We start from the raw sequence: 22,206 nt of genomic DNA on the forward strand, positions 1-22,206 counted from the left end.
GAATGCAGTTGTATACAAAACACAAACCATGAAGTCTGTGTTCGTGTTGAGGATAGACCAAACTTAATTACAAGCTTTTCAACAGTTAATGTGAAGAGAGAAATACTACCAGCTATGCAGTGCATGGTGACCAAAAAATGAAAACTATCCTATTGCTTCAGAGAAGTATAACTATCATTTATACAACGTCCAGAGAAATTTCTCATAGGAATCATCGTACAAAAGGTATTGGATAGACTAACATAAAAACCTTAGCATCATCTTTATAAGTGGAATATACGTTACAAAGTCTCCTTTTTACATTTCAAGTCAAGGAATGTAGAAATCATATTAAGTGAGGCCTTTTATTGGCAGGCCTCAAAGATATTTGGTGTACGAGAAGCCACTTAAAACATTTACCAAGAAAGCAAATACAAGGTAATTGTGAAACATGCAACCTTTAAAACCCTGAAATCTCACAGCTGAGACAGATGTCACAGCTCTGTGATGCCTACAGGAAGGCCAACACAGGGCACTTGATTGTTTTATGAAAATACAATTTCATAACAATGACAATCATTGTTGGTGAAAATGCCTTTTTTTAGACCTCCTCAGCTGTGATAGAACCTAATGTGTCAAATTTAGAGACTCAACAGAAATTTTTTGAACGCAGAAGGGTTTATTACTTTATTGCCATATAGTAAAATGAGATAAAGGAGTGGGTTGTCCAGTATTTTAATCATACCACCTGCCTGGTTCTAAGTATTCTTGTTTATTAATTGTCCTTCCTCCCTCTTCCTCACCCTCTCTCCTTCTCCCTCCTCCCTCCCTCTGCTTCCTGCCTCCCTCAGGAAGCAGGAAGAGCCTCCCTCCCTACCCCCCTTTCCTTCCTTCTTCCTTCCTTCCTTCCTTCCTTCCTTCCTTCCTTCCTTCCTTCCTTCCTTCTTTCCTTCCTTCCTTTCTTGTCACATCAATCAATCTGATTTGAATGTTTAGCTTGTTTCAAGTAAATCTTGAGAAAAGGAACCAATTAGAATGGCATGTGTTATAAGCTGAAATAAATTACATTTTGTTAAAGGAAGGAAAGTGGGATTTTCTAGCTTTTTTCTGGGGCCAATCAAGGAAGACATGACAGATGCATCTTCAAAGATAAATAATGGCTCACTAGAATAATCAGATGGAAGAAGGAACAGGATATGATAACTGAGGAGGTTTGAAAGAGCACATGAGGTACTGGGAACTGCAAGTATTTTCAGTGTCTGGAGAACAAGAGGCATATGTATGATTGCAAATGATGAAGCATCATTTACATATTACTGACCTTCAAATTTGGTTTGTTAATAATGGAGGGTGATTAAAATGCTTAAAGCTGGGTATTGACATAATTATATTTGTGTTTTTGATGGTGGGAAAGTGTAGGGCAATTAGACAAATCAAATCTGAAGGGAGAAAATTCAGATAACAAGCAAACATAGAAATGGCATGTGATGGAATGGAAGGAGCTTGGGCATTAAAGCAGATGTTTACAAATCCAGCAGATAAAAATAATAATTAAGGTTGCTATGGCACTTCACAAATTATGAAACATTTTACATATATCATTTAATTAAATTATTCAACTATATTTAAGAGGTTCTCAGCATCTATGGAATGTGTTTTGATCCAGGTATTACCTTTAGTATATTGTAAAACTCTATGTTCCAGCCAAACACATATCCTCTAGAAGCATTTTTTTTATTTCTTAATAAATCAACCAGGAAAGGATGTTAGCTTTGTTCTCTTGGACAAGAATAAAAATATCAGTCTAATGAATACAAATTAATGTATTGATTTCCTTTTAATATAGACTATGACTATGTGAGAAATAACAAATGTAGAGTTTAGCCCTTTTAAAAGATACTTGAAGATCTTTGTACCCTCTACCCTAGAACTTTAATTAACTCTTGAAAGTAAGTGCATCCTTAAAAACCTAGTGTATAAGTATAGATGTTATACAAGGGAAGATAAGTGATACCAGAAGTTTCCTTAGTGAGCAAAGAAACAAAATCAGGGAGAAGTTTTATGCTTCAATTATTTTATGTTGTATAAAAATAATCTGCTAAATCCATCTTTAAAACAGAGACTCACCCACCACTGGACTAAAATATGTGCTTTCTTGTGATTTTTATTTTCATGTAAATTAAGATTTGGCTTTTCCTGTGACTTGGATAGAATCGATTTTAGGGAATATATAATTTAGGGGAAAAAGATTTTAAGGATTTGAAGTTAAAATGAGGGTCTCCAATGACCCTTAAATTTTAGAACTCATCTATTTACTCAGTGAAGGCTGACTTTGTTCTTAAAGAACAAAAGATCTGGATTTCTGGTTCCAACCAAGATGGAAGAAGCCCACTTCAGCCTATCTCTCTCGCTGATTGCAATTTAAAATTCTGAAAAAAAAAAAAAAAAAAAAAAAGTTCTGAGAATTTGGAAAAGTAATAGCAGGGCAGAAAGATTTGGGCAGAAAGGCAGCACTTGAAGAATAACCCATATAGCAGCAAACAGTTTCCTGTTTTTATTTTTTTCCACTTTCTTTATCCCCTTGTTTTGATGCAAGAGAGATCAAGCTGAGGAATTGTGTAGCAGGTGCACACAGTAAACAAGAGAAATTTTCTTTCTGGCTGAAAGTGTAGGGGATAAAGAGCTGCTGTGAACTAGAGAATGAAGGGGAGAATTCTTGTTTTTTTCTCCCTTTATTTCACATCCCTGCCCTGAGGTCAGCCTCAGTTGTAGAACAATAATGCTGTGTTGCTGTGGTAAAGATGTAGGCAAAGCCCTGCAGAAAACCCTTCCCTCTGCAGAGAGAAACTTAGAAAAGTGCTGCCTGTTGTGCAGAACATGAGGGAACCCACATTAATTATTTTCTTTTTCATTCATCGTTTCACCCCAAAAGCTGACCCATTGGTACACAATTGCCTTACAAAATAGTTTTAGGAGGACTGAGAAAAACCTGTATTTCTGACCAGTGAAACTAGTAAGGGGGCCTCTCCATAGAAGTCAGAGAGTGTGGGGGAAATTGTGTATGAACTGGTACAAGTCTTGAACTCACTTCCAGGCTATCTATGTATGGAACACATCCAAGAAATCACAATACAAAATTTGGAAATGAACTAAAATGTAAATTGTTGTCCGATAAGAGTTGAGTTGCAAAGGCAGATCCAATACTAAAGATTTTGAAACTGATCTGACATTGGAACCACTGCCCTTAGAAAATGTTAACAGAATTGAGGATTTGTAACTCATCGGGTTGATTGTCTGCTAAACAAATGATCAATGTTCTAAAGATGTTTCAGTGGGACCCAAAATCTCAATAGTATATTATTCAAAATGTTGAGGATAAAGTCTAAAGTTTCTCAATACACACAAATGTATGAAAATATGATCGATTTTCAAAGGAAAAGACAATCAAAATACACTAACCTCAAAATAAGCAGATGTTCACATGATTAAGTAAACATGTTAAAGCAGCTAATAATATGCTCCAGGTTATAGAAAACTATAAAAAGAACCCAATGGGAATTTTAGAGCTGAAAAAAAATCTCAAAAAGTTTACTAGTTAGGTTCAATAACAGAATAGAGATGAATGAGGAAAAAGTCAGTGACCTTGAAGATGAATCAATAGAATTTATTAAATTTGAAGACCAGAAAGAAAAAAAATAATGAAAAAGCCCCAGGGACCTATGGGAAATAGTAATAGTAGTCTTTTTTTTTTTTTTAAGATTTTACTTATTCATTCATGAGAGACAGAGAGAGAGAGAGAGAGAGAGAGAGAGGCAGAGACAGAGGCAGAGGGAGAAGCAGGCTCTATGCAGGAAGCCCGATGTGAGACTCCATCCGGAACTCCAGGATCACGCCCTGAGCTGAAGGCGCCCCTAAAAAAATAAAATCTTAAAAAAAGAAGAAGAAGAAGAAAGTACAATTAGCACAGTTTTAAATTCAACCAATAATGATGGGTAGGTATTAAGGACAGAACTTGTGATGAGCTCTGGGTGTTATACATAAGTGATGAATCACTATATTCTACACTAGAAACCAATTTTACCATATATGTTAACTAACTAGAATTTAAATAAAAACTCGAAATAAAAAAAGAAAGCCAAAAAATACATAAATAAATTCAACCAATTAAATTCTGCAAAATATCTGCATGTGTCTGAGAGACATGGATGCTGAGCCACTAGAATTTTGCTTTTGATTTGGCATACACTGGCTGGTTGTGTGGACATTTTATGTTTTTGGCTATAAACTATATATCTTGATATTAGAAAGCATATTGACTACATAACTGAATGTAGTTATTCCCAAAAAGATTTTTAAAAAGTTTTTATGATTACTGTGTTCAATTATGGTAATTGTATTTTCCTAGGAAATTTTTCATTTTACACAGATGTTCCTTTCTTTTCATATAACTGTTCAAAATAATCTACAATATTGTTTTTCTTTTGAAAGAGAGAGAGAGCATGTGCAATGCAGGGGAGGGAAGGAGAGGCAGAAGGAGAGGGAGAGATAATCTCAAGCAGCCTCCATGCCCAGTGCAAAGCCCAACACTGGGCTCAATCCCATGACTTGGAGATCATGACCTGAGCCAAAATCAAGAGTTAAATGCTTAACCCGCTGAGCCACCCAGGTGCTCCCAATCTACAATATTTTTTAAATTTCCTCTGTGTGAATAATTATTCTCTCACTGTCATTTCTTTTTATTCCCATGCTATCTCCATTTGTCCCCCTTTAATAAGTCACTCTTGATTTTTCTCTAATGATTTGTTAAATAGCATTCTGATTTACTTACTAATTCCATTTTCTGTTTGATTTCTGCTTTTAACTTTGTTTCTTTTGTTCTGCTCTCCATTGATGTTCTTTTCCTAGAGTTTTGAGTTCAAATTTAAGGGATTATTTTAAATCTTTCATTTTTAACTGATGGAAATGTTTGAGGACTAGAACATTTCTTTGATCATTGCTTTGCTGTATCCCACAAATAATGTCTTTTTTATAATTCTGGGACTGAAATTCTCCAGTTTATATTTTCTCTATAGTTCAAATTTTTAAAAGAATTTTTGTTAATTTATTTAGTAAGAGTTTTTCCAAATATTTTTATTCTTAATTTCTAGTTTTATTGTACTGTGATTAGAGAATGCTGTTAATATTTCTGCTTCATGAAACTTACAGAGGTTTTCTTTGTCAATTTAATATACAGCCAATTTTGTGAATGTCCCAGATACACCTGAAAATAAAAGGTATTCTCTATTTTTAGTGTCATGATTTCTTAAGATCGACCTTAATTATTGCATGTATATTTTCCACATTACATAGTGTTATACTCTCTTTCCCTAAATGACCTGTCTTAAACTGAGAGTCATGTATTAACATCTTCCATTTCACATGGATTTCTGTCTAGTTCTTGTGCTTCCTGAATTTCTGCTTTATGAAGGTGACTGCTATGTTACTTTATACATATGTATTCATAACAAACCCTCTTTGTGGAATATAGCAAAGCAATGGCTGCTTAAGTGTATTTAATTCAAATTATGTTATTACAGTTTCATGTACTTTATGATTGTTTTGGGGAAGTGATGTTTTTAAGCTCTTTAAAACTCAGTAATTTTCTCTTACATAAAAGAGTGTTAAAACTAAAAATCTGGAGAAAAAGAATGAAAAGTACAAATGGGATATTTGCATTTCATTCACTTCTTCACTCCTGAAAAGTTCTCGGATAAATTTTTTTTTTTTTTGCAGAGGGTGTACTTAAGTTTTTGTGATGTGTGAACATTACTGCTGTACTGAGGTCATGACTTTTTTTTTCCCTGAGAGATGAAAAGCTCCCTGTGTCTTCTTTATTAAGCCTCAAATCCCTTTGATATATTTGGAGTTAAAGAAACTCCAAAACAGATGACAAATGGGGCAGAGGTCAATGTTAATAGAAAAGTATTTTTTCTAAAACTAATTAAAGGAGGAGGACTAAATGGCATAACTTATTCAGAACTATTGTGGATGGAATTCCATAATTAACCAATAAGGCAACATGAATATCTGCCTTGAATTTTGAAAACTTTGCCCACAACTTCGTTCACTGTTACTATATTTGCTAATATATGCACTGTGTATATGCATACATGTTGGAGGATGGTGCAAAATAACATATTTAGTAAGTTCTAAGAATTAGTAATTGGAATAAGAAATGCAAGAGAAATAACAGTGATTAGATTACAGAACAAAAATTATAAAGAGAAAGTGAAGGCTGGACTAAGCCAGTAATATCTAAGGTTAGATTTTCCGTATTAGATTAGAAAGGCTGAATGACAATTTAAATGGGTTATAAGTAGGTAATGGAACAGAGCAAAACTTGGTTGTTTAGAGTGTTAGCCTCTCAATGCCTTTGGGATACCCCATGAAAATAGGAGATAGTGCTAATGGTTTCAAATTGTCTTAAATTATTTTCTACTTAGAGGTAATGTCTCCTGGACCATTCAAAGATGAGCTCACGTATCTATAAACAAGTAAGTTTCCATAGGTTCTTTTCTTTTTTCTTTTCTTTTCTTTCTTTTCTTTTCTTTTCTTTTCTTTTCTTTTCTTTTCTTTTCTTTTCTTTTCTTTCTTTTCTTTTCTTTTCTTTTTTTTCTTTTCTGTAGGTAAAAAAATAGAGGTTCCTCAAACTCAGATTTTCTTGACTAAAGTAAAGCCTTGCCTTAGTCCCTGACTTCAGGCTTCTATCCTAAGCTTTCTTGTGTGTTTTTGCATTGGGAATTCCTCAAAACCATCTATATTTCTTTGGAAGAGCAGCATTACCAGTCCAAGTTGGATTGATTCCTTGGCTTAAATGGTCTATAATATTTACAGAGCAATAATCAGTTATCAAGATTAATCTAGATGTCATGATTATAGAAGCAGAGAGGAAAGTTTGCATATAAGACCACTACCTACCTTCAATCCTTATTGATTTTTTTAAAGTTTTTTTAAGGCTTTCATAGTAAGTTTATTTCAAATCTAAATGGTGAAAGTAGCACGTTTATCTCATATCAAAGTGCAAATAAAGTATTAGGCGTTTCATAGTAAAAAGCTGAAAACATTATGTTTGTGGAGGATGGGAAGAGAGAAGCATTAGTAGTTAATAACATCTCTCTTATTCTCCTGAAGGTCAAAGAGCTCTCAGAACAGAGCCTGCATTTAACTTAGAACAAACTATCCAGATGAAAAGTGAAATGTCCAACTAGTCACTCAGTTATTTTGCCAACATCACATTCACACAGACCATGTAGGATTATGGAAAAATTATGAGAATTTAATTTTTCTTCTAGATGTTTGTCCGAATGTAATGGTAGCCACAAACACAATAATCTTTGCCATATAGGAACCTGGATCATGTCAGGGTTATCAAAGTTTTACAAATATAGAAATCATATTAAGATAAAGGTGACGTTATACTTGTGGGTTAAGAGCACATTGCTCATATACATTCAATTTAAGTCCCACATCACCATTAAACTACAACAAAGCCTTTAAAATTGTTTTTGTTTAAATATTAAGACACAAATAAATAAGAAGAGAAACAACAGAATTTTGGAAGCTAGAAAGCAGATGAAGGAAGAAAAAGGAATTACAAAACTAAGAAGACAAATCCTAATTAAGCAGGGGAAATCTCAAAGTCACTATAACATTTTTCTTTTCTGAAAAATTTCCAAAAGGCTCAGAAAATGCCAGTCCCAAATACCTCTAGAAATTGGAGAAAGAGGGACACTAATGTAAGGAAGATTTGGCTGAAGGCTGTTTGAATAAGTGGTAGAGCTCTAAATCCCTCCTAGATTCCATGCACTGGGATGACTGATTCCCTCCAATGCAAACAGATTAATGGAGTGTTATTTTCTAAATAGTTGAGAACATAAAATCTTTGTTCTGGGTATCTATGGAATAGTTAAGGCCACGGATTTCCTGTTGAAAATAGTCACTAAGTGCCCTGACACATACTTAGTGGCTGTATCTCTTCTCTCCTCCCTTTACAACATCTAGAAACTAGGCATAATGAACTTTACCTCCCAGACAAGAGATGGAGGAAGTCTCCAGAAAAATCAGTAGCCTCAGAGGAAATGCTTAAGGAGACTGACTGCAGCCACTTCCCCACAAATATTTTCAGACAGGCAAGTTTCAAGGTATGTCTCTCTCTTGTACCCTTCACCTATGGTTACCAGAAAGTATCTTTTGAGATTATAAATAAGGTAGGAAACTAAGAGCTCGTGGGCTACAAAATATGAAACCAGGAGATCCAACAGAACAGAGTTAAAAAAAAAGGGGGGGGGGGATTTCAAATGAACAAAAAGGGAAAACCCAGGATGCTAATCTGTGACCCAGACAATGAAGGTGACCAGTCTGCTTGGAGTGGTGTGACTCAAAGAACATACATGTTGAAGGCTTTAGTCACCAGGCCTTTGGTGTTATGCCATTTTACAATCTAACAAAATTATTGGGGTATTTGGAAAATAAATGAAGAAAGGAAAAGACAAGAAATCTAGGAACCTGAGAATCCAACTCAGAGGAAAGGTAAAGAGAATTGCAAGGATAAAACAAAGAACATTCTACGCTGGCACCTGGGCAGCAGAGAGAAGAGTGGAGATCTCCAGGGATATATGCAAGAGAACATGGGAATTTACAGATGGGCTGATGTGATTGAGGTTATTGAAAATTTTTCTAAGAGGCTACTAGAAGGTATAGGAAGAATCAGTAACAGATATAGAAGGAAGTGGGAAATAAAAGTAAGTAATATCATATAGTTATAATAAAACACAACAGTTAGTTACAAATAATCATTTTCATATATACCACAATGAAGACCCTGAATAATGACTTAACACAAAAAAACAAACGTTGGAGAGATGGGGAAGGGATAACGGAAAGGATAAAAATGCTTGTAAAATGTATAGCCCTTTCCCAAAAAGCCATTTTAAAATCCTCCTTATTAGTTTGATTTGTTATTATTGTTACTTATTAGTATTACATTCTTTCTTTTTTTTTTTTTAAGATTCATTTATTTATTTTAGAGGGTGGGGCAGAGGGAGAGGGAGACAGAGTCTTAAGCAGACTCCTCACTGAGTGCAGAGGCCTATGGGGGAGTTTGTTCTCAAGGCCCTGAGATCACGACCTGAGCTGAAACCAAGAGTATGAGGCTTAACTATCTGAGCCATTCAGGTGGCCCAGTATTGCTTTCTTTCTAGGAGAATCCTAATCATTTGTTTGTTTACTGCCTTTGCAATCAGCCTCATCATTAGCAATAGTAAAAGAAGACAGCAGTATGTTGATATGCTTTGGTATGAGTCTGATGGGAATATTTAATGGATCAATACATTCAAAGATTAATGGTGTGATCATAAATGTGTTTATTAATGTCACGTATTTATTGAGTGTCTACTATGTGCTGGGCTCTGTGCTAGATACTAGATAGAAAAGAAAACAGGTATCCTGTTCTCATGAAGCTTATATACCTAGAGTGAAGAGAAAAGAAACAATAAACCCAAGTTGAATGCCAATAACTGCCATGAAGAGCAAATACAGGATGAAGGTAAAGGGGAGTAATGGAAGATGCTGAGTATTACCTTACACGCTCAAAGTGGCTTGAATACACAGGAAGAATCATTGATCATCAAAATAATCATGTACTTAAATAAATATAGAGAATGTCTCTGAATAAGAATTGACAGGTAAGTTATTTCTTCTTTACAAAACATGATATCTGAAAATAAGATAAACTTTTAATATGAGTTAGTTAGTTCCTCCAGGGCCTGCATCATTTAAAAACAAATTGAAGCAGATGGTTTATTCTGTCTTAGGCTAGGCATCTATATTAGTTTGCTAAGCTGTTATAACAAAATACCACAGATTGGGTGGCTTAACAGCAATTTATTGTCTCACAGCTCTGGAGGCTAGAAGTCTAAAATTAAGGTTGACAGGTTGGCTCCTTCTGAGGGCTCTGGGGAAAAAAAATCTCCTTCAGACTTGTCTCCTGGCTTATCAATGGCCTTCCTCATGTTCACATGGCATTCCCCCAATATGTGAGTCTCTGTGCCCAAAATTTCCCTTTTGTAAGGACACCAGTCATATTAGATCAAGGATCACCCTAATTATTTCATTTTGCCTTGATTACCTTGATAAAGTCCCTGTCTCCAAATAAGGTCACATTCTAAGGTACTGGGGTTTAGGACTTCAACATATCATTTGGAGAAGGGGGACACAGTCTAACCCACAAGGACACCTGGGTGACTTATCAGTTGAGCATCTGCCTTCAGCTCAGGATGTGATCCTGGAGACCCGGGATCGAGCCCCACATCGGGCTCCCTGCATGGAGCCTGCTTCTTCCTCTGCCTGTGTCTCTGCTTCTCTCTCTGTCTCTCATGAATAAATAAATTAAATATTTTTTAAAAATCTAACCCATAATAGCATCTTAGACCCCAAAAGTAATTAGACCTGGAATTACTGTCCTTGTTCCAGGCCTGGAACCAATCAATCTGTGGTATTTTGTTATAACAGCTTAGCAAACTAATATAGATGCCTAGCCTAAGACAGAATAAATCTTCCACTGGAAGATTCCAGATTCCAGTGGAATCTTCGGTTTTCTCTAATACCCACACCCTCTAAAAGTTGTTCCTTGACAGCGGATTCCACATTACCTTCTGTTATATGGCACCTTCAGGAGAACCAACCCAAACCAGATTCCACTTCTGGCACTTAGCAGCCCCTCTGTTAGGGACCTGGTTCCCTCTCTAGTGAAAGAATTCAGAAATCAGTATTGCTCTTGATTTCCTGATGCCAGTTATTTCTGGCCACCACTTCTACAGCCCACTTCTTCCAGTAGACTGGATTATTTTAGGTTCTAGTGTTCAAAACCACCAAGCAGCCTTTTGACATGGACATGGCATTTACTATTCCATTCTCACCTGGCCTTGACTTCATACTCACTCCCAAATAGCTGAGATCCATCAGTACCTTAGGCTGGAGTCTATGTCTATGCAATAGAATGAATGCATACTGCTGAGTCAATGCAAAATGGCACACAGAAATTCTAGGTGATATTTATTTTTGATCACTTTTTAAAATCCAATTCAGAAAAATGATGATCAATTTGTAGATATATAAAGAATAGGCATATCTATACATCTTTTCTATTATGGTCTAATAGTAATAACTCTAAATATGGAAAAAAAAATTCAAGCAAGGGAACTTACCTAATACTATCTAATTTCATCTAACAATTCAAATAGGGTTAGGATATTCTTTCGGGTATATGGAAATGCACAAGGATTTCTGATTTTCTTTCCATCTCCAATGCAGCAAACCTAATATTCTGTGTGCGTGGAGAGGTTACCTATTTATTTTATATTGAATGGATCTTATACTTAATGTATCTCAACTTCAGGAATTTTTGAAAAGAGGATTTTATTACCAATGCTCTCTCATTTCATCTCATACCATTGTTATGGGTTGCAGTGTATTTCTTCAAAATTCATTTTGAAGCCTTGAGCTCCAGTACCTTAGATTGTGAATGTATTTGGGGACACAACCTTTAAACAGATAACTAAGATTAAATGAGGTCATAAGGGTGAGGCCTCAACCCATTATGACTGGTGTCCGTGTAAGAAGAGGAAGATACAATACGTATACACAGAGGAAAAGCCACGTGAAGACACGGCAAAGTGGCCATCTGCAAGCTAAGAAGAGAGGCCTCAGGTAAAGCCAAACCTTCTGACACCCTGATCTTACACTTTTGACCTAGAGAACTGCAAGAAAATAAATTTCTGTTGTTGAAGCCACTGATCCTGTGGTATTTTGTCACAACATCCTTAGCAAAATAAAACACCACCCAAGGGCTATTTATAAAGAAAATCACCTTTCTAAACAGATAACATCTGGGTTTTGATTTTTCCCAACTTTAAAATTATATTCTGGTTACAATTAACTAAAGACTGTTCTGGTCATATGCTCTCTTCTCATATACCATTACTCCAACAGTTAAAATATTTTTGTGGGTGATTGAAGACATGAACATAATTTCCTTTTGCAGAGTTCAATGATCATCAGTTAAGTACTTCAGATATGATTGCTCTTTTTTCTTTAATTTTTACTAGGGGTCCTTTCACTCAGGCTCTGCAAGCTCTCCAACCTTCTGCAGTATTAAAGAGACATCTAAATTTCTACTGTTTGAGCTTTATTCAATCTTGTGATGGAATCATTGCTACTGTGGGACAAAGGTGATTGGAGACAGGGCAGATAGAGAAGCTGTAATGTATCCCCCCTCTAACGAGGTGTTTTGGAAGACTCAGTCCACCACCATCACTCGGGAAAAATCCTTAGTTTTCTGCTTCTCAAGTTTTAATATGCTTAGGAATCATCAGGGGATCTAGTTCAAATGCAGGTTCTACTCCAGTAGGTCTGGGATGGGTCTGAGATTCTGCATTTCTAATGAGTTTCCTGATTACACCAGTGCTGCTGGTTTGTGGACCACACTTTGAGTAGGAAGAGATTAGGCATTTCCTGGAGCCACAGCCTCTACTTCAGTTCTCTGGGATGCCAATGTACTCACCACTGGCCTGACCCCTAAAGGGTGGCCCGACCACATGGCAGGACTAGGGCAGCCTTTCTAAGTGGAAAGGTGACAGGTTGCAAGTCAAATGCAACAGATCTCTGACATCATGTGGTGGCGCCTCGTCTTTCTCCCACTGGTCAAAAAGAGCGAGTAGTCAATTGGAACTTCAAGAGTATTCTCTCTCTACATCCCAACTGTGGATTAAAATTAGTGTTTGGGATGGTGTGGCTGTCTAACACTCAAAATTTATTTAAGTGTAAAAGAAACATATGGTCAGGACAGATTTCTTATTTATTTTTTTTTTATAAGATATTGAACTTCAAAGGCCAGCACAGAAGCCTAGAAAAAGAATCATGGGAATTGGTGGCCTCTGAGACACAGGAGAAAAATGATCAGGCAGAGGATGGGGGTGTGAACCTAAGTCAGGCTAGAAAGAGAGATGAACCTGGCTTCCAAAAAGTGGAACCTGTATTTTTTACAACTGAGAAGTGATAAGGTTAACTGTTCTGAGCTATGGGAATAAGTCAGGACAGCAAGGGTTGTGATGACTTTGTTAAAGTCTTAAATATTTGTGAGCTAAAGTAATTTTGAAAACTGCCATGCCTGGCATTACACTGGTTTCCACGATATCCAGAAAGGTGTGTCCAGGTTTGAATGGGACACTAGAGCCATAAGGAAGAATCAGAGGTTGTGCCTGTATGTAAAGGGTAAGCGCTGCTCCCAAATCCACTCTTTAAAACTAATGAATGGTTATTTCGTGAATAGATACACATATACTTTGGGGCTATGCATCAATCACTGTGGTAGGCACGGGGGGTATATTTTTATGAGAAAGATATAGTTCCAGTCCTTAAAATTTCACAGTGTAATAAGAGCAGTCTATCTAGCAAGGTAAGTGACACAGGTTGTGATAAAATGAAGTACATTGAAGAGTCAATTTATTCATTTGGGGAGATAGGGAAGGCTTCTTTGAGCATTTAAGTATAGAACTGATTCCCAAAGGATAAGTAGAAGTTAAGCAAGGGGAGATCTGGTAAAGATACTACAGGTTGAAGGTGGAGGGTATGCTAGTGGAAGTGTGGGGAACTATCAGTGTCGTAGCCTTGCAAAAGCACAGAGTAAAAGAGAATGGCTACAGGAAATCACAATGGAAGAGTCTGAAGAGAAAACCTGAATATGCACAGGGAAGGGGGGCATATTCCATGATGAATTTGGACCGTATTCTAGTAGCAACGGGAAGCCACCAACAGATATGAAACAGCAGTAGAATTACATAATTAGGCTTTCAAGTGAAAGACTTACCTTTGTTGACAGTTTGGGAAATGGCCTGAAGGGACAAGACTGAAGAGGAGAGATAATTTAGACCAAGGTTACCAGGTAATGGATGTAAGTAATTTGAGCTAAGGAAATAGAAGTGAAGGTGGAGAGAAGTGGCTGGTCACTGGAAAGATAGATTGTCAGACCTTGGTGTGGGAAGTTGTGGCTCAGGCGGAAAGGAAGGTGATAAGGAAGAGAATGTGGGCACAGACAGATTCCTGGTTTGAGAATCAGTATCTTTAAAAGAACACTGCTGTGTTCTTAGTTGGAACTAGTAAGCCAGAAGATAAAAAAATCAAGGTTTTGAGCTATTCAGCTAAGAAATAGTAAGTAGCCCAACTGTATAAGGTAACAGCTTTGCTATATTAGTACAGTCCATAAATATGTTTGAGAAGCTAGCATTTACATAAATTATACCTTAGTGGATTGCTTTCATTCATTTTTCCAATGAAACTCTGGTTGGTAGGATAGAAGAATGCTTGCATCCCATGGAACAATTTCATGAGACATTATTTGAAAGAAATAAATGAAGATGTAGTTGTTTGCAATAATCAGAAATTATGAAAGGAAACTTCATCTGGACTCAAAAGGAAATAAATTGTGTCTGTTTTAGTATGATATGAGCTCTCATTTCATAAATTTAAGTCATCAGTATGGGTAATCAGGTATTAGATACCACTGATTCCTTGGTTAAACATTTTGACTGATACTAGGTAATCTTTAAAATTGATATGATGATCAATGTGCTCTCTATTGTGAATTTCACACTCTGTCAGTAACATGGACACCTTGGTACCATCTTTGCCTATCTTGGGCTCCCCATTTCCTCACCACTCACCCTGTACTTCTACACAGTGTTTCTTGATCATCCTTAAAAAAATTTCATCAAATTACACATTTTCACAACCTTGGACTTCTGCCGATACTTTTCCCTTTCTCCAGAATTTGCCTTCTACTGCCTTGCCTAGCATCAGATCTCTTTAAGTGTTCCCAATCCTTCCTCTTATACCACATAGAATAGAATTTAGCACATCCTCCTCCAGGCTCCTGTCACAGCTTGCGTGACCATTTTATAAGCTTCATATTATTTTACATTTGTTTACAGATCTGCCTCTCCCCCTAGACTTTAGATGCTTGAGGGCAGGAACAACAGACTACTCATTGGGGTATGCTGAGCCCCTAGCAATTGTGCTTTGGGTCTGGCATACAATTTATGTTCATCAAATGAATTGATGTAAGCTTGTTGCCTAGCATTCTTATTGAAATACCAACATTATAATGTATAGTCTCTGAATTTTATTCCCCAGGCAACTCCAAAATAATATGGGAAATGTGTAGTGGTATGCAATAGGGCGGCTATTTTAGGACATAATTCTCATAGTTAAAGCTACCAGCTAGGGTTATAGCTTTATGGCTCTCTCATTGAGAGACAGGCTAAATCACAAACTCTCTTATTATGCCAGCTTTCAATTTAAGGAAGTTGACTCCAACCAGTCAGTCATTAATCCTTGTGATGGGACCTTTTTGGCAAGGATGAAGTTTCCTCCAAAGAAGGATTTAAAAAAAAAAAAATAGGCCTTATCTCTTCTGTGCTGATAATGAATTTTCTTGTTAAGTTCAGAATGGTTGCAGAGTAATTGGCTGTGTTTGCTAATTTAATTTAAGTAAACCACTTATCTGCCTCATCATTAGCATAATAGAGTTCCCCCACAGCTCCATAGAAATTGAACTAAACGGGGAGAAAACGGTGTTTTTAGGAGATGGCATCAGAAACGATGAATTGCAAGAGAGCAGAAAATTACACATGCTGATTAAATTACCTTTTCTTTAAAAAACATCAGTTGGGAAATGCTTTGTGATGACTCCTGCTTCTTAAAAAGGGCAGACTAGACAAGAGAATGTAGCATCTCCAGGACTTAAAGGAAGTTAATGTGCAACACAGAGCTTCTAAAACTGAGAGAGTAGAGGGATGCGAATGGATTGAATCTCTCTCTGAGCAGACTGGGAGTCAAAACTGTAACCCAAACCTAAAGCTGATTACAATACACTGCTGTAAAAGTTCAAGTCCAAGTATGAAGCATTAGAGGAGGACATTTTAGGCTACTTAATCTTTGGAAAATGATCTAAAAGAGGCCTATGTGTTTTGGTTGCTCCTTCTCACATTTCTGGCCATTCACAGTAGGAGGCTGTGTCTGCTGCCAAAGCTTAGATTCTCTTGAGCACTGTATTGGGGGTTGCTGGAGTCTATGGCCTGTTTGTTTGTTTTAAGATTTTATTTATTTATTTGAGAAAGAGAGAGAGAGTGTGGTAGGAGGGGCCAAGGGAGAGGGAGAAGCAGACTCCCCGCTGAGCAGGGCAATCCATGTGGGGCTCCTTCCCAGGACCTCAGGATCATAACCAAAGGCAGACACTTAACAGACTGAGCCACCTAGGCAACTTTGACCTGTTTCCTTGTGACAAGGCGACTTCCAGAGAAAATGGAGTAGAGGCTGCCTAAGGGAATATTATTTCTGAAGATAGGTGAGTTGCCTTCATAAAATAATTCATTTTTCCTGGACTTGACTTTTGGCAGAGTTCTTAATTCCTTAACTCTGGAGAAAAAAAGTACAAATAATTTCCAAGAGGTATAATGTGTCTATTAGCATTTTCATCTTTCAAGGCCACCAGAGCCAGAAGAATAATTGTAGAGGACAAAGGCAGGAAAGAAAGGTAAGCTTGGGAGCATGAAGATGAGGCTGGGAGAGCAGAGGCGTGGGCAGGCGTAAGCATTGGCTAGTCCCCAAGAGAACCTACAAGGTGATGCTGAATGTTGGAAGTCTCATGACCATCTAAAGTCAAGGGTGATCATAAGAATCATATGACTAAAGAATATCAGTGAATCAAATAGCAGTTGATGGTCTTAGATACTGAAAAACAAGGCAGAGTGGCAGATGTTTTGAGTTGGTCTCAGCCTATCAATAGTTAGTGCTGTGGTTGGACTGGCCTTTGTGGTTCTTAAAATTGCAAGACACCCTTCAGCAAGGACCTCGCTAAACTACACCTGGGACCAGACAAGGAGGGGTGAGAGGAGGGCTTTGCTAGGATTTCCCAGGCTCAGTCTTTCTGGGTGTGTTTAAAACATAAAAGCAGGAATTGTAAGCATGTGAAGAAAAAAAAAAAAGTGGTTCAAACGGTCAGTTATGGTAATCAAGCAAGATCTCTAAAACAAAGGAGTCCCAATGCAGAGAGATTACCTGGCTCTTTAGTGTGGCTGGCACTGTGTTTATTTGAGATAGCTATTTGAAGCAGATGCCTTTTTGAAACAGATGCCTCAGCAATCAAAATTTAAATCAAGCACTTGTTTTGAAGAAAAAAAAAAGAGAAGAAACAACTGTCAGGAATTTACACTAGGAATTAGTATCAAGAAGAAATGAAGGATAGGGCGAAGGAAACTAGACTTTACTGAATACTCGTAATGTGCCATGCATGTATTTTCTCATTTAATCTTCCCCATAACTCAATAGTGTATAAATATTACTAACATTCCTGTATTATAGAAGGAGACTGTTTTTCAAAGATTAAGTAAATTTCCCAAAGTCAAGAGGCGAATAAGATTCAGAACTAGTATTTAAAATGTGAAGTGCATGACATCAAAGCCAAGTGATTTCTATTACCAGCTTTTCTGAAGTAATTGAGATATATATTTCTAAGTGGGAGAAAAAGCCAGGGATTGGGACATGGCCCATCTGAGGCTTACAAGTACAAATGGACACATCCCACTAGAGGAAAAGGAGGAAGAGTAGATTAAGCAATGAGGCCTGCAGAGTAAATAACTGATACATTAGGTTGTTAGATCAAATGCTGGCAGAGGATAGAAAAGCATGAAGACATTGACCAAGCAAGGAGGAGAAGACATGAGATACACACACACACACACACACACACACACACACACAGGCTACTTTGAACTGATGAAGGTTTGGAATATAGGTGAGGTCCGGAGCCAACAACCAAGAAACAATTCTTGAGATGTCTTTGGTGCAAAATGGTGGTTTTATTAAAGCCTGGGGACAGGACCCATGGACAGGAAGAGCTGCCGCCCTGGACCTGTGAGGGGTGGCTGATTATATACCCAAACACTGGGGGAAGCAAGGAAAAAGGAAGATTTTAAAAGGATTTTCGTATGCTAAGGACGACCTACAAGTTACTGGAGGCCTTGCCATGGTCAAGTTAAAGATTGTTTTTCCCTCTAGCAAGGCATTAACATTAAGACAACTGGAAACTTCCTGAAGAATGTCACACATATCCCATCTTGGGTGTGGGTTGTTTGTGGGATATCTGCTGTGCTTTGTCCTCAGCTGGCCCTGTTCCCCCATCAGAACTGTCCACTTTTCTCAAAAAGTGATTGAAAAACTGAATTTTATACTTAATAAAATAAATTAGGAGTGCCTTTAGAATAAAAATGTGTTCTGTGACTTCTGAAAGAGAAATCTTTTTTTTTTTTTAATTGGAATTCAATTTGCCAACATATAGCATAACACCCAGTGCTCGTCCTCTCAAGTGCCCCCCTCAGTGCCTGTCACCCAGTCACCCTCACCCCCCACCCACCTCCCTTTCCACCACCCCTTGTTCGTTTCCCAGAGTTAGGAGTCTCTCATGTTCTGTCTCCCTTTCTGATAATTCCACTCATTTTTTCTCCTTTCCCCTTTATTCCCTTTCACTATTTTTTATATTCCCCAAATGAATGAGACCATATAATGTTTGTCCTTTTCTGATTGACTTACTTCACTCAGCATAATACCCTCCAGTTCCATCCACGTTGAAGCAAATGGTGGGTATTTGTCGTTTCTAATGGCTGAGGAATATTCCATTGTATACATAGACCACGTCTTCTTTATCCACTCATCTTTCGATGGACACCGAGGCTCCTTCCACAGTTTGGCTATTGTGGACATTGCTGCTATAAAAATTGGGGTGCAGGTGTCCCCGCATTTCACTGCATCTGTATCTTTGGGGTAAATCCCCAGCAGTGCAATTGCTGGGTCGTAGGGCAGGTCTATTTTTACCTCTTTGAGGAACCTCCACACAGTTTTCCAGAGTGGCTGCACCAGTTCACATTCCCACCAACAGTAAAAGAGAAATCTTATAAAGAAGAACTTTGTTCGGTGTTAACCTGTAGATAGTTGAAAACAAAACAGACAGTGATAGGACCTAGAAGGAAGGTCAAGATGGAGGAACTCTTAGTTACTCTCTTACTGATTAAGAACCAGCCATCTATGTTTATGTCAGGCAGCTCAGGCTGGTGATGCACCATAAATCAGTGTGATGTTAGCTGTTTGCTTCACTAAATATACCTCAGAAGTGAGTAAGGGACTGGCAGGGCTAGGTAGTGAGAGATAGATTGAGGGCTATGGGTTCAGGCTCACAGAAATACCCAAAATGCTGAAGAGTAAGGAAACCAGAGATGAGGGAACAAGCCAGACCACCCTGCCTTAGATGTGGGCCTAGAGGACAGTCATCTGTGACCAACAAAGAATAACCAGACCCCAGTGAAGAAGTAAGCTATTAAAGATGTTATCACCAGTCCTAACTCAATGGTGATATTAATAGATATGTTAAAAGGGGGCAGCCCAGGTGGCTCAGCGGTTTAGCGCCGCCTTCAGCCCAGGGCGTGACCCTGGAGACCCAGGATCGAGTCCCACGTCAGGCTACCTGAGTGAAGCCTGCTTCTCTTTCTGCCCCCCTCTCTCTCTCTGTCTCTCTTGTCGCTCATGAATAAATAAATAAAATCTTAAAAAAATAGATATGTTAAAAGGATTTAGGTTCCCTGGTTGACTTTCAATAGAAGACCAACCCTATAAGCCCTCAGTGGCAACTCTGTCAGGACTCCTCACACTTCTGAGAGTATTTTCTGTATCTTTACTTATTTAATAAACTACTATTGCTTTACTCACTCTCCTGTGTCTGTGAGATTCATTGTTGGACTCCGAGAGACAAGAACCAAGCTTTCCCATATTCCAGAAAGATATGTGTGCCTAGACTCACAGCCTTTTTCATCCTGGAGATGCTGGCCTACTGTCATGTTTGGATTCTAATCCAATAAATACTTCTGGATAGTTAGTCAAATCATTTTTTTCCTCAGTACTTTCTGTTAGTATGCAACCATAAACTGTTTTATTACTTAATGTATTATCCTGGAGTTAAACTTGCAGTGAATGCATTGAAAAAATAACCACTTAGAAAGTTTTTTCATAAAATGTCATATTCAAACCAATTACTTCTAATTTTTATTACACATTAAATTATAATAAGGCTATTATACTTTCCTTCTGCATTCTAATTTCTGTATGCTCTTGCTAATTAGGCTATTCCCATTAAGTGAATATTCTTTTAATGTACAGTAATTTCATCTCAGGGTACAGATAGTTACCCCCAAGTGATTTTATCTCTTAACTTCTTTTTTTCCCTATGAAACATATTTTAATATGTTTACTTTGGTTTTGTCTCTAGTCCCACTCTTAATTTATGCTAAAATTTAGGAGTGTTGTATGAAGAAAATCCATTTTTACTACTATTTCACTTAGACCTTAATGACTTACATAAGCTCAGCCTGAAAAACAGGGTGCCTTGGCTACTTCCTTGGCCCTCATGTCTTATACCCAACCTTCAGATCACTTTCTTTTTGTGACCCAGTTAACCAAGTATTTCAATCCTTAGATAGTTTCATTGGTCTACTACAAGAGAAATTTCGGCCTTAAGAGATTAACGGTACTGATAGACATTCTGTAAAATAATGTGAAAGAGTTTTTGGGAATTCCACTTCAACACAGTTGCATCGTACTTGCTCTTGAATCATAAACAACTAGAACTGATAAAAACATATGGCATAACTATCTTTGGAAATTGGAGAAAAAAAACAACTTGAGAGAAAAGAAAAAGATACGAGGACAATGATCATCACATCATTTTTGTGGAGAGATTTTTCAAACACGTATTCATGGAAGAGGAACTCAAGAAGAATATGACAGACTTGCATCACTAAGGGGAAAAGAGCAGGTGTAGGGAGAATGAAATGACAAGATTTTGCACAATAGCGATGAAGGAGGAGTTACAAAGAAAGAGTTTCAATAAACATGCATAGTCAGTTGTGGATATAATCTATGCTTACTTAGAGTGGAATTCCATGATGCAAGACAAATAACAACTGGAGCATTATAATCTAAGCAATTCCCTGAGCATTATCTCAGTGCATTCTCAGCAAGCCCATTTTCATCTGAACACTCAGAACATTTAGTGGAGACTAGAGTGGGTAAAAGACTAAAATAATGGATAATGAAGGTTAATGATAAGGCTCAAAGGAAAAAACTAATCCATAAATAACTTAATTGACTTATAGAAACAACTTGAATACTTTTTAAAGGAAGACAACAATTCCAGCATTCAATGATTTAAAATTATCTAGTGTTATTTAAATGCTACTAAAAACACAAAGAAATAGAAAAATGTGCTCCATTTTAGAACATCAGTCAATAGAAACAGATCCAGAGATGGCAAAGTATCATGGAATTAGCAGAACAGGGCTTTATAATACCTATTATGAATGCACTAAATAATTTTTAAAAATCCATGAACATATTTAGGAAGAAAATAAGAAAAATAAAAAATAACAAACAAACAAAAAGCACCTAGAGAAGAATTATAAGATGTCTGGTGAAAAAATTCATTGGTTGTGCTTATCAGCAGATTACATATTGTAGAAAAAAAGATCAGCAAATTTGTACATACAGCAAAAGAAAAATTCCAAATTGAAGCATAATTAGAAAAAGACCTAAAAGTTAGCAGAATCACAGTGATGTAGGACAACATCAAGTGGTCTAACATATGTGTAATTGGAATCCCAGAAAGATGAAAAGCAGTAAAATATTTGAAAAAGTAATGACTAAAATTTTCAAACTGGTCAAAATCAGAAATCTATAGACAAATGTCCTCAATAAAACTAAAGTATGATAAAAACATAGACCATGATACAAAGGTATATGGAAAATTGTCGAAACAAATGATGATCACAAGAAAATCTTAAAGGCAGAAAGAATATACCTATATTGTATGAGAAACAAAGGTGAAGTCTGAAGCCAGAAAACAATGGAATGGCACATTTAAAATACTTAAAGAAAAAAATGACAAACTACAATTCTATATTCAGTAACTAAATTCTTTATGAATTAAGGCAGCACAAAGTTGTTGTTGTTGTTGTTGTTGTTGTTTTTAACAAATAACACCTGAACAATTCGTTGCCAGCATATCAGCATTTAAAATTTTTCAGACAGGAA

Source organism: Canis lupus, chromosome 1 (assembly GCF_011100685.1).
Source record: "Canis lupus familiaris isolate Mischka breed German Shepherd chromosome 1, alternate assembly UU_Cfam_GSD_1.0, whole genome shotgun sequence".
In the NCBI taxonomy this organism is placed as follows: domain Eukaryota; kingdom Metazoa; phylum Chordata; class Mammalia; order Carnivora; family Canidae; genus Canis; species Canis lupus.